At 44.6% G+C, this 9,859-nt stretch overlaps 1 long non-coding RNA gene across 1 annotated transcript; it reads left to right on the plus strand.

Moving 5' to 3' along the window:
• Window positions 1-2,480: 2,480 nt before the first annotated feature.
• Window positions 2,481-8,845, plus strand: LOC311589865. The gene is made up of 3 exons (XR_014776666.1): window positions 2,481-2,568; window positions 6,639-6,741; window positions 8,627-8,845. It is a non-coding gene; the product is annotated as an uncharacterized lncRNA (long non-coding RNA).
• The last annotated feature ends 1,014 nt before the right edge of the window (window positions 8,846-9,859 follow it).

Here is a 9,859-nt window from a genome sequence, read left to right on the forward strand (position 1 = left end):
GGGTGGGGCAGGGAGTAAAAGGAGTTTGTTGAAAGTATTGTATACCCACCCCCACCAGACAGTGCAAAGGATCTGAGCTTGCACATACAACAGTACTTTCTTATCCATACTCTCTTCCAGTCCACTATTATAAATTTGGTCCAAAAATATGAAATATAAAATTTTAAAAAAATAAATATTTCATGTTTTTTTTCCTTCCCCCCACTACCCTGAGCATCACAATGAAATCTTGAGCTGTCCTGCTGAGTGGCCCTGAAACATGAGTCACTTCTTTGTCTAGAGTATCCACACTGGATACATGACCCAGCTGCTACTCAGTAGTTGTTTTGGTTATCAGATTAATTATCGCAGTTACCACAGTGCCTGGGTTCAAGTAACTCTCACCTAGCAGACCAGCACAGTCCCTGTGTCACCTGCCTCACTTCGTGTCATCACTTTAGGCACTGTATCATAACACACTATCACAAAATAGGGTGATATAGTACAATAATAGGTTCTTTTTATGTATTTTTTTATTAATTTATTCATATTACATCTCAGTTGTTAGCCCATCCCTTGTATCCTCCCATTCCTCCCTTCCTCTCACTTCCCCCCTACTCCCCTCCCCTATGTCTGTGATTGAGGGGGACCTCCTCCCCCTGTATATGCTCATAGGGTATCAAGTCTCTCCTTGGTGACCTATTATCTTTCCTCTGAGTGCCACCAGGCATCTCCATCCAAGGGACATGTTCAAATATGGGGCACCAGAGTTTGTGTGAAAGTCAGATCTCCTTCTCCACTCAACAGTAGAGAATGTCCTGTCCATCGGCTAGTCTGGGTAGGGGTTCGAGGTTTACTGCCTATATTTTCCTTGGCTGTTGCCATAGTTTGCGGAGGACCCCAGGGCCCAGACTCGCCTATAGTTTTCCAGGATCCGCTGGATCCTTCAATTTCCTCATTCTCCCAGGCTTCTCACACCTAAAGTCTCAATAGGATGTCCTCCCCTCTTACCCACTTTCCTGGTAGATACAGTTTTTCATGGGGACGTACACCTTGGGCTAGTGTCTCGATATAAGTGAGTATATACCATTTAGCTCTTTTTGCTTCTGTGTGAACTCACTCATTATGACAATTTCTAGATCAATCCATTTGTCCACAAATTTTGGAAATTCCTTGTTTTTAATAGCTGAGTAGTATTCCATAGTGTAGATGTACCACAGTTTCTTTATCCATTCTTCTACTGAGGGACATGTAGGTTGTTTCCAAGGAATATACCCAGAAGATGCACTACCACACAACAGGGACATATGCTCAACCATGTTCATATCTGCCTTATTCATAATAGCCAGAACTTGGAAACAATAATAGGTTCTTAAACAGAAACCATATGCAGACAATATTTATCACAGTCCATTAAAATTGCTCTAGCTTATTATTGTTGTTACTCTCTTATTGTGTCTAATATAGAAACCGAACTTATAGTTGTATATATATAGGGGAAAGACAGGACATGTTACTGTCCAGGGTTTCAGGCATCTACTATAGGATCTTATCATGTACCCCTTGCAGCCAGGCAGGGTGGCGCACGCCTGTAATCCCAGCACCCGGGAGGCAGAGGCAGGCACATCTCCATGAGTTCAAGCCCAGCCTGGTCTACAAAGCAAGTCCAGGACAGCCAAGGCTACACAGAGAAATCCTGTCTCCAAAATTAAATTAAATTAAATTAAATTAAAAATTTCCCACTTGCAGGCAAGGGGGAGCCTCAGTGTTAAAGGTGTATCAGTCCCGACCGCATACAGACTTAGGATTCAGTATCAAACCAGCTAACCTACAAACACTCAGAAGCACAGCTAGCCTAGAGCTGGGCGACATCACACATGACCCGGCACTTTTAGATGTGGTTTCAAATCAGTATAGTTATGAAGCTGCCCTTGTCTCCAGAAACCTTAGTCTGTAAGAGTCCCCACAAAATAAAACACTGGCTTCAAAGCAGTGGCAAGGAAAGGACATTTTCCCTGAGCATCAGTCATCACACTATGGAAGATAAATCACAGCTCATCGCTAGCATTTGTCAGAGTGCCAGAAGAATCAGAGACACTCAGTATTTATTAGATAAATGAATCTCGGGTTTTAAAAAAAAAAGAATGTTTGACAGGTGATTCCAGGTAGAGATGATGGATTGAACAAATGCACCTAATTTGGCTCCCTCTAGAATACCACTAAAACTATAGGATGGGGGGAGGGGCGGCAATCGAAGCCGCCACGGAGCCTTGAGAGGATGATGAAGGACTTGGCAAACCTGAAAAAGAGAAAGCAAGGGCTAAGTTAGAAACAGCGCCGCGTCCTCTGGAGATGAGGTGAAGATGGAGAAGGGATTGAGGACTGCGGGGGCGGGGGGGGCGGGGGGGGCGGGGGGGGGGGACGGGACACTAAATCCTCTGATGCACTCCTGCTTCCCCGGGGCTGGGAGGAAAGCCTGACCCTTCAGGCAGAAGACTGGAAAAGAACGCAACCAGGCAAAGAGGAGGGAACGTCCCCGGTGACATACAGTGACAGTGCAGTTGAGAGTGGAAAGACCGCCTCACCTTGGTAAGCATCACCGTCAACCTGTCTTCCTCCACTCTGCTTTCCTTTAGCCAGCCCTTAAGGATGAGCAGACGAATGGGATGAGCAAACGGCTGAGGGAATTCTCTAGTGTGAAGGATGATGGAAGGGCGTAACTTGCCAGGTTGAGAAGGTCTTCGAAGGCAAAGGCCAGATCACTCACTGCCTGATGTTTTAGACAGTGCGCTGAAAATTTCCAAAAGGAAGCGGCGCAACACTAAGGAGCCAAATCAGAATGGCATCAGATCTTTTTTTTTTTTTTAAAAAACAACCCAGAGAGAGAGAGGCCAGTGAAATGTGGCCTCTGGTTTTCTGAGGGAAATAATTGAGTTCTGGACCCAGCCAAGTCATACGTCAAGGATAAAGACAACAACGCAAGTGCTTTCAAACCTTTGCCCCCATGCACCCAACCTAGGGTGCCCTTGCTAAGCTTTAAAAGAGGGAGAGCGGCGGGGAGGGGGGTGGGGCATGGCAAACCAAAGCAGAAGGTGTGAATTATAGGAGAAAAGAAGATCGCTCTGAGGCAACAGAGGAAGAGGGTCCTTGGGTTAAAGGTGGATTAGCTGTGTCCCAGGTGTGGAGAACGGTTAAGTCCAAAGTGGAGGAATGTGGCTCCAACAAGAGGATGCACTGAGGTGGCCTATCCTAAAATGCCAACTGCCGCTGGACCTAGTGTTTAAAAATCTGACAGTGGAGGAGTGGGATGAGCCCAGTGGTAGCAGCTGTGCTTGAATTGCTCTGTCTCCTGATGGATTTTGTCAGCTCCCACCCCCTGTCCCCGCCCGACCTCAGCATCACGGCCTGCATATTAACCCACACAGGTGGTCTCTGCTCCGGCCACTCCAGAACTGGGTGTGGGGGCTTGGTACTGTCCAGACAAAGGAGACAGAGCAGATGGCTGGCTCCCTCGTCACAGTCTCACAGATGTCCCCAGCTACCTGCGGTCGCCCCAGCTGCAGTCACTCTGTTTCTCAGTTCTCTGGAGCCCACTGAGGTGCTGAGAAGCTTAGTTCTAAGTTCAGGGAAGCTTAGAGTTCGTTTAGGTTTTCCTCTTTGTAATCCTGTTTGAAAGTGTCTTCCTGCTTTTTCCGCACACAACCAGCTTGTCCTGCTGTTGGGTTTTTATAGTGGCATATGATCTTTCTCTTTCTCTCTCTCTCTCTCTCTCTCTCTCTCTCTCTCTCTCTCTCTCTCTCCTTCTCTGTTTTTATTATTAGCATTATTATCATTGTTTGTTTGTTTGTGGACTGGCTCAGGGTCATACACTTTGAGCTCTACCATTGACTTTTTTTTTTTTTTCCTTAATTTGAAACAACCTCACTAAGCTGCCCACGTTAGCCGACTTGGGCTCTTACTGCCTCAGCTTCCTACATAGCTGAGACCACACATGTGTTTAGACTTTGAATATCTTCCAAAAGCTCCTGTTCTGTAAACCTTGTACCCAGAGGGGAGCACTACTGAAACTTTAAGGGAGCCAAGTTAGGTTATCCCTGAAGGAGCTATTGTCTTCCTCTCCCTCTCCCCCATCTCTGTCTCCTTCCTCCCCCCCCCCCTCCTCCCCTCTCTCCCTTTCCCTTTCTCACCCACCACGAGAGTGAAGAAGTCTCTTCTCCAATGACCTCTCCACCAGAATGTAACATACCATGTTACCACAGGCCCAAAGCAGCAGGGCCAGTGACCACAGACTGATACCTTTGAAACCAAGAGCCAAAACAAGCCTTTCCTACTTGTAAGCTTATGTTATATCTCCTTGCCTATTTCACATACTCCTATTCTGGGACTTTGGAAATGGCACTCCGGGTGCCGAGCCAGGACTGTAAAGTCTGTGTTGTCAGGAAAGCAACCTCACCAGGCCGTAAGCAGCTGAGAAAGTCTCCGTTCTCTGACTTCACCCATACCGCCTCACACCCCACCCCATCTGTACTGGTTCAAGTGCCCCTTACTACCAGCATCCAGTCCCTTCCCAGGAAAATAACCACGTGGCTAATAGTAGCTACCCAAAGAATAAAAGTCTGACACGGAGGGGAGGGGCAGCCAATGCAGTGCTTTAAATTCTTCCACGGATCGCTCCTTCATCAAGATGTCCCCGCCCTTGCCCGTGGCACATTCCCGGCTGGGTTAGATGCGTTTGCTTTGAGCGAACCTGTGGTGCATACCACACCACAGGGAAAACTTCCTTTGCACCTCTCTATGTCTTGCATAAGCCCGAACGGTTTCGATGGTAGAGTCAAAGTCTTCGCGTATATACAGCCCTGGTGTCCAGTACAGAATAGGAATTAAATGATATTTATGCATGTGATTCTTACAAAGCTTGTGATGCACTGAAGAACTATTACGCTTATGTCACCTTTTGCTTTAAAAGCTAATTGATAGGTTTTATTCCTGAGAGCAGTTTTAGGAGAGTGCTCAGCGGTGAGGGACATGAAGCGCTCTTGCAGTTTAGTTCCGAGCACCCACATGGGATGATGGCTCATAACAGCTTGTGACTGGAATACCAGGGGGTCCCACATCTTACAATGCCGGGGGATCCCACATCTTACAATACCAGGGGATCCCACATCTTACAATACCAGGGGATCCCACATCTTACAATACCAGGGGATCCCACATCTTACAATGCCAGGGGATCCCACATCTTACAATACCAGGGGATCCCACATCTTACAATCCCAGGGGATCCCACATCTTACAATGCCAGGGGATCCCACATCTTACAATACCAGGGGATCCCACATCTTACAATACCAGGGGATCCCACATCTTACAATACCAGGGGATCCCACATCTTACAATACCAGGGGATCCCACATCTTACGATACCAGAGAATCCCACATCTTACAATACCAGGGGATCCCACATCTTACGATACCAGGGGATCCCACATCTTACAATACCAGGGGATCCCACATCTTACAATACCAGGGGATCCCACATCTTACAATACCAGGGAGATCCCACACCTCTGCCATCATGGGGCACTGCTCATGTGCACAAACCCTCACCCAGACACACACATATAAGCAAACATTTTAATTCGGCAAAGAGCAGCTTGATGTTACAGAAGCGTTAAGCAGAGAGGTTAATGTATACGGCTTCACCTCACTCCCAGTTTCCCTCATTACTAATAGTTTGCATTACTGAGGTGAATTTTTTACAAAGCTGGCGCTTCTATGTTAGTATTAGCTTAAGTCCATATGTCACTTTATGTCACTTTAGCACGCCCTCTTCGCCCTATACACCCTATGGGCTTTGACAAGTAGTTACGTTTGTATCCTACTGATCATTTTCACTGCCTTAAAATCCTCTGTTCTCTTCTCCTTTATCTTCCTGCCTTCCCTCCCCACACCATCCCTGAAAAACGCTGATTTTAAATTCATTTATATGTATCATTGCGCTTTGTTAAAGTCTCTCTTCCTTTGTTCTGCCCCCCCCCATGATCCATCCCCCTTTCACTGGTCCCTTTATTTCCCCCAAATATTCCTCCTTCTGCTTCTATGTATCTATTTAACTAACTGTATCAATCCAAAGTTCCACCCATGTTCCCACAAATGAAAAAATTCCTTTTTAATAAAATGGATGAATAAAACTCCATTGTCGTACAACAAGACGGCTGAGGGGGTAAAGTGCTTGCTGCATAAGCCTAGTGTGAACTGAGTTCAACCCCAGGAACCCACATAAAGGCGAGAGAAAATAAACTCCATCAAGTTTTCCTTTGACAGTCACACACACACAGTGACATGTGTGCACCCAAATGCCTATCATGCACACACACACACACACACAATTATTATTTCTAAAAAAAACTGTGTGGTGTGGTGTGTGTGTGTGTATGTGTGTGTGTGTGTGTGTGTGTGTGTGTGTCTTTATCCATTGTCTGTTGATAGTCATCTAGTTTGTTCCCTATCTTGGCCACTTTGAGTGGCTAAGCAATAAATATGGATTTGCAAACATCTCTGAGGTATTATAATTTAGATTCCTTCAAGTATGGATCTTGGATAATAACACCAATCTTTTTAACATCTCCATAACTTGCCTTTTTTTTTGTATCATATAGCTCCTATTCACACTGACCTCTTCCACTAAGCGATGCACATTTGCATTTACTCTATGTCTTTGGAAGGAACGTTATAATCTAATCTTGAAAATAATCCTGCAAGGTAAGTATTTGTACCAGATGAACCGCTGAGATGTGGAAGGCAAGGTGACAGCGCAGATATAGCCCAAAGCACATCCTGCCATTACACTGCCAACGCATGAAGTAAGCATTCACGCAGTGGGTACTTCCTCTTCAGGCCTGCCTCAGGAAAAATATGACTGCCTTTTGAAAAAGCTAACATAACAGTTCAGTTCTCTTGTATAAGATGATGTATTTTTCTTGCACCATATGGTGTCCCTCATCTAGAATCCCAACACTTAAGAGATGAAGGTGGAAAGGCCGGAAGCGGTTCAAGGCCATCCTCCGCTATATGACGAGTTCAGAGCCAATCGTGGGTACACAAGATCATTTCCAAAAACTAAAAATAACATTTTAAAAAAATTTAAAAGACAGCTATATGTTTTTGTTTTTTTTTTTTTAAACCTCATCCTTTTGAGCCATGATGGTGCACACTTTAAATCTGAGCAGTTTGAACCCAGGGGCAAGCAGATCTCTGTGAATTCAAAACCAATCTGGTCTATCTAGCAGTCTCAGGCCAGCCAGAGCTACATAGTGAGACTTTGTCTCAAAACAAACAAACAAACACCCCACCCTATCCCTTCACAGAAGGTGACTAAAAAGGTAGGCTTTTTTATATATATATATAAAAAATCAAATAGCCACAGAAGTACTTAGCGTAGGTATGACATCCTAATTTCTCATTGAATGTTTATTATTGTCATTTCCCTTAAGTTCTCCAATACCTCTAGGTGATAACAATTGCTCTTATTTTTCTAATAAACAAACAGAAAATAAATTAGTAGGTTAAAAAAAAAAAAACAGAGTGAGGGAATCTGATTTTTCCCAAAGCCTGTCTTCTTTTATTGCTGCTGTCCCTGTGATCCTGAAGGAAATAGCACCAGGTCCCCAGGTTGAGACATTGAAGAGAAGGGTCTCTGGGGAGACATGAGTGTTCCTGGGGCACACGGGCGGGGGGGGGGGGGGAGCGAGGGAAGCAGCAGGCAACGGTTGCCAGTGACAGCCAAATGGTACTGACGTTCATAAAAATGCGTCAGCCGCCCTGGCTTGCTCCCGACATTTAAACTACAGAACTGCTGAAGCAGAGCATTCTCTTTGGAGTGACTGGAATAAGGCAAGCTCTGTGTGAGACAATTTTTTGGTCTTGCTAAGGTCAGTGGGGGGGGGGTTCTGACAATCGCTGTGGGGATGCTGCGAAAGCCAAACTAAGCAAAATGGCACTTTCTTGTACGCAAAGTTTATGAAGAGGCATGGTAATTCAAGACTTCATAACTAACAAGTTCTTTGAATAAACAGTAAGAAACTGTAGGAAAAAGTGAAAGTGGAACAAGTGAAACTTCTTTTTTTTTTTTTTTTTGGCTTGTTTGTTTTGGTTTTTGTTTTGTTTTGTTTTGTTTTGTTGTTTTTTCCAGACAGGGTTTCTCTGTGTAATAGCCCTGGCTGTCCTGAACTCACCTTGTAGACCAGGATGGCCTTGAACTCACAGCGCTCTGCCTGCCTCTGCCTCCCAAGTGCTGGGATTAAAGGCATGTGCCACTACATCCAGCTCAAGTGCAAGTACTTGAGAAAAAGCCAAGTGTGATGGCATAGGCTCGTAGTCCTAGCACACGTAAGTCAGGGCAGAGGATGAGGAATTCTAAGTCAACCTCAGCTACCTAATGAGTCCAAGGCCAGCCTGGGCTGCATGAGACCCCACCTCAATACACAAGAACCAAAACCTTTGGTCATGTGCTTTTATGTGCTTTGTATGTGCATGTGGGAGTTGGAGGTCCACGTCAGAATCTTGCGTTTTCTAAGATTCTCTCTCTCTCTCTCTCTCTCTCTCTCTCTCTCTCTCTCTCTCTCTCTCTCTCTCTCTCTCTCCTCAGTCTAGGGCTCGCCCAGCCAGCCAGCAAGCACCACGGATCCATGTCTGCATCCTCCCAGCCCTGGGGATGTAAACTTGAAGCTTCCTGTGGCAGCTCTACTTCCCGAGCCATCTCCCCAGCCCCAGAGTTCCTAAAACCCACCTCTCTCAGATGGCCAGACTGTTTCCTGTCATCATCCTAAGCCTTCTCTATCTTGATGAATAAAAATCAATAGAAAATTCACCTTTGGTCTTCATTGTACATTTGAAAACATCATACACTTTAAATTAATGGAGCTGGAAGTTGTGTGGTGTTCTAGGGCTGGGGTGGGGAATTCATTTCTGCTTAGGTTTTAGTTTTGGTTTTTTGAGACAAGATCTTGCTATATAGCCCAATGTGGCTTCTAAGTCTCCCACCGAGTTATTTTTTAAAACACATTTAGCATTGATTTTAATACAACAGGAAAAAAACATTAGCATTGAGTTTTAATTAAGTACAATTGGAGAAAATTACCAATACCCAGTTAATCTGATATGCTTAAAAGTGTTACAGTTACAAACTCAAAGAGGTCATTTCAATACCCTCATTTTCTTGTCCCCTTAATAAAAACCTAAATGCTTTCTGCCAATACTTATTTACACATTTTACCCATTTTTATCGATGATCTACTACATGCCCAAATTGATGTCAGACACTAGAAATATAATTAACAATATAGCCACAATATATTTTACAGTATAATTAATAGCATCACAATACTGTGAGTAACTACAATTACATGAAAGGATGAAAATCAGATATTTCTATTATCATATTGCAAGGGGCCCCCACAGAGTGATTACATGCAGCAGGACCTCTCAAACTTTCCTATGCATGTGGATCATCTGGGAATCTTACTAAATTAAGGCTACAATTCTGTGATCCAGGGTAGAGCTGATGTTCAGGATTTAAATACGTTGTCCTGCTTGTTGTCGATCGATGTTCGCCTATGGAACACTTTGGCCAGTGGAGCACTTTGAAGGAAGGGCAATACAACACAATATTAAGATGCAAAGACTTTGGATTAAGGAGCCTGAAGGAGAGACAAACCTGTTTTTTATGAACTCAAGTGTGGGATCGGAACGGTCTTGTGAGAGAACAAGTGAGGTCAGTTCACTAGAAGACCAACCACCTCGTGCGGGAGCTTGATTGTTGCCAGCTGAAAAGATCCTGTGAACAGACTCTTGGAGGAGATATATAAATGAGCCCAGAACT

This window comes from Acomys minous (assembly GCF_964271855.1).
Source record: "Acomys minous genome assembly, chromosome: 19".
Lineage (NCBI taxonomy): Eukaryota > Metazoa > Chordata > Mammalia > Rodentia > Muridae > Acomys > Acomys minous.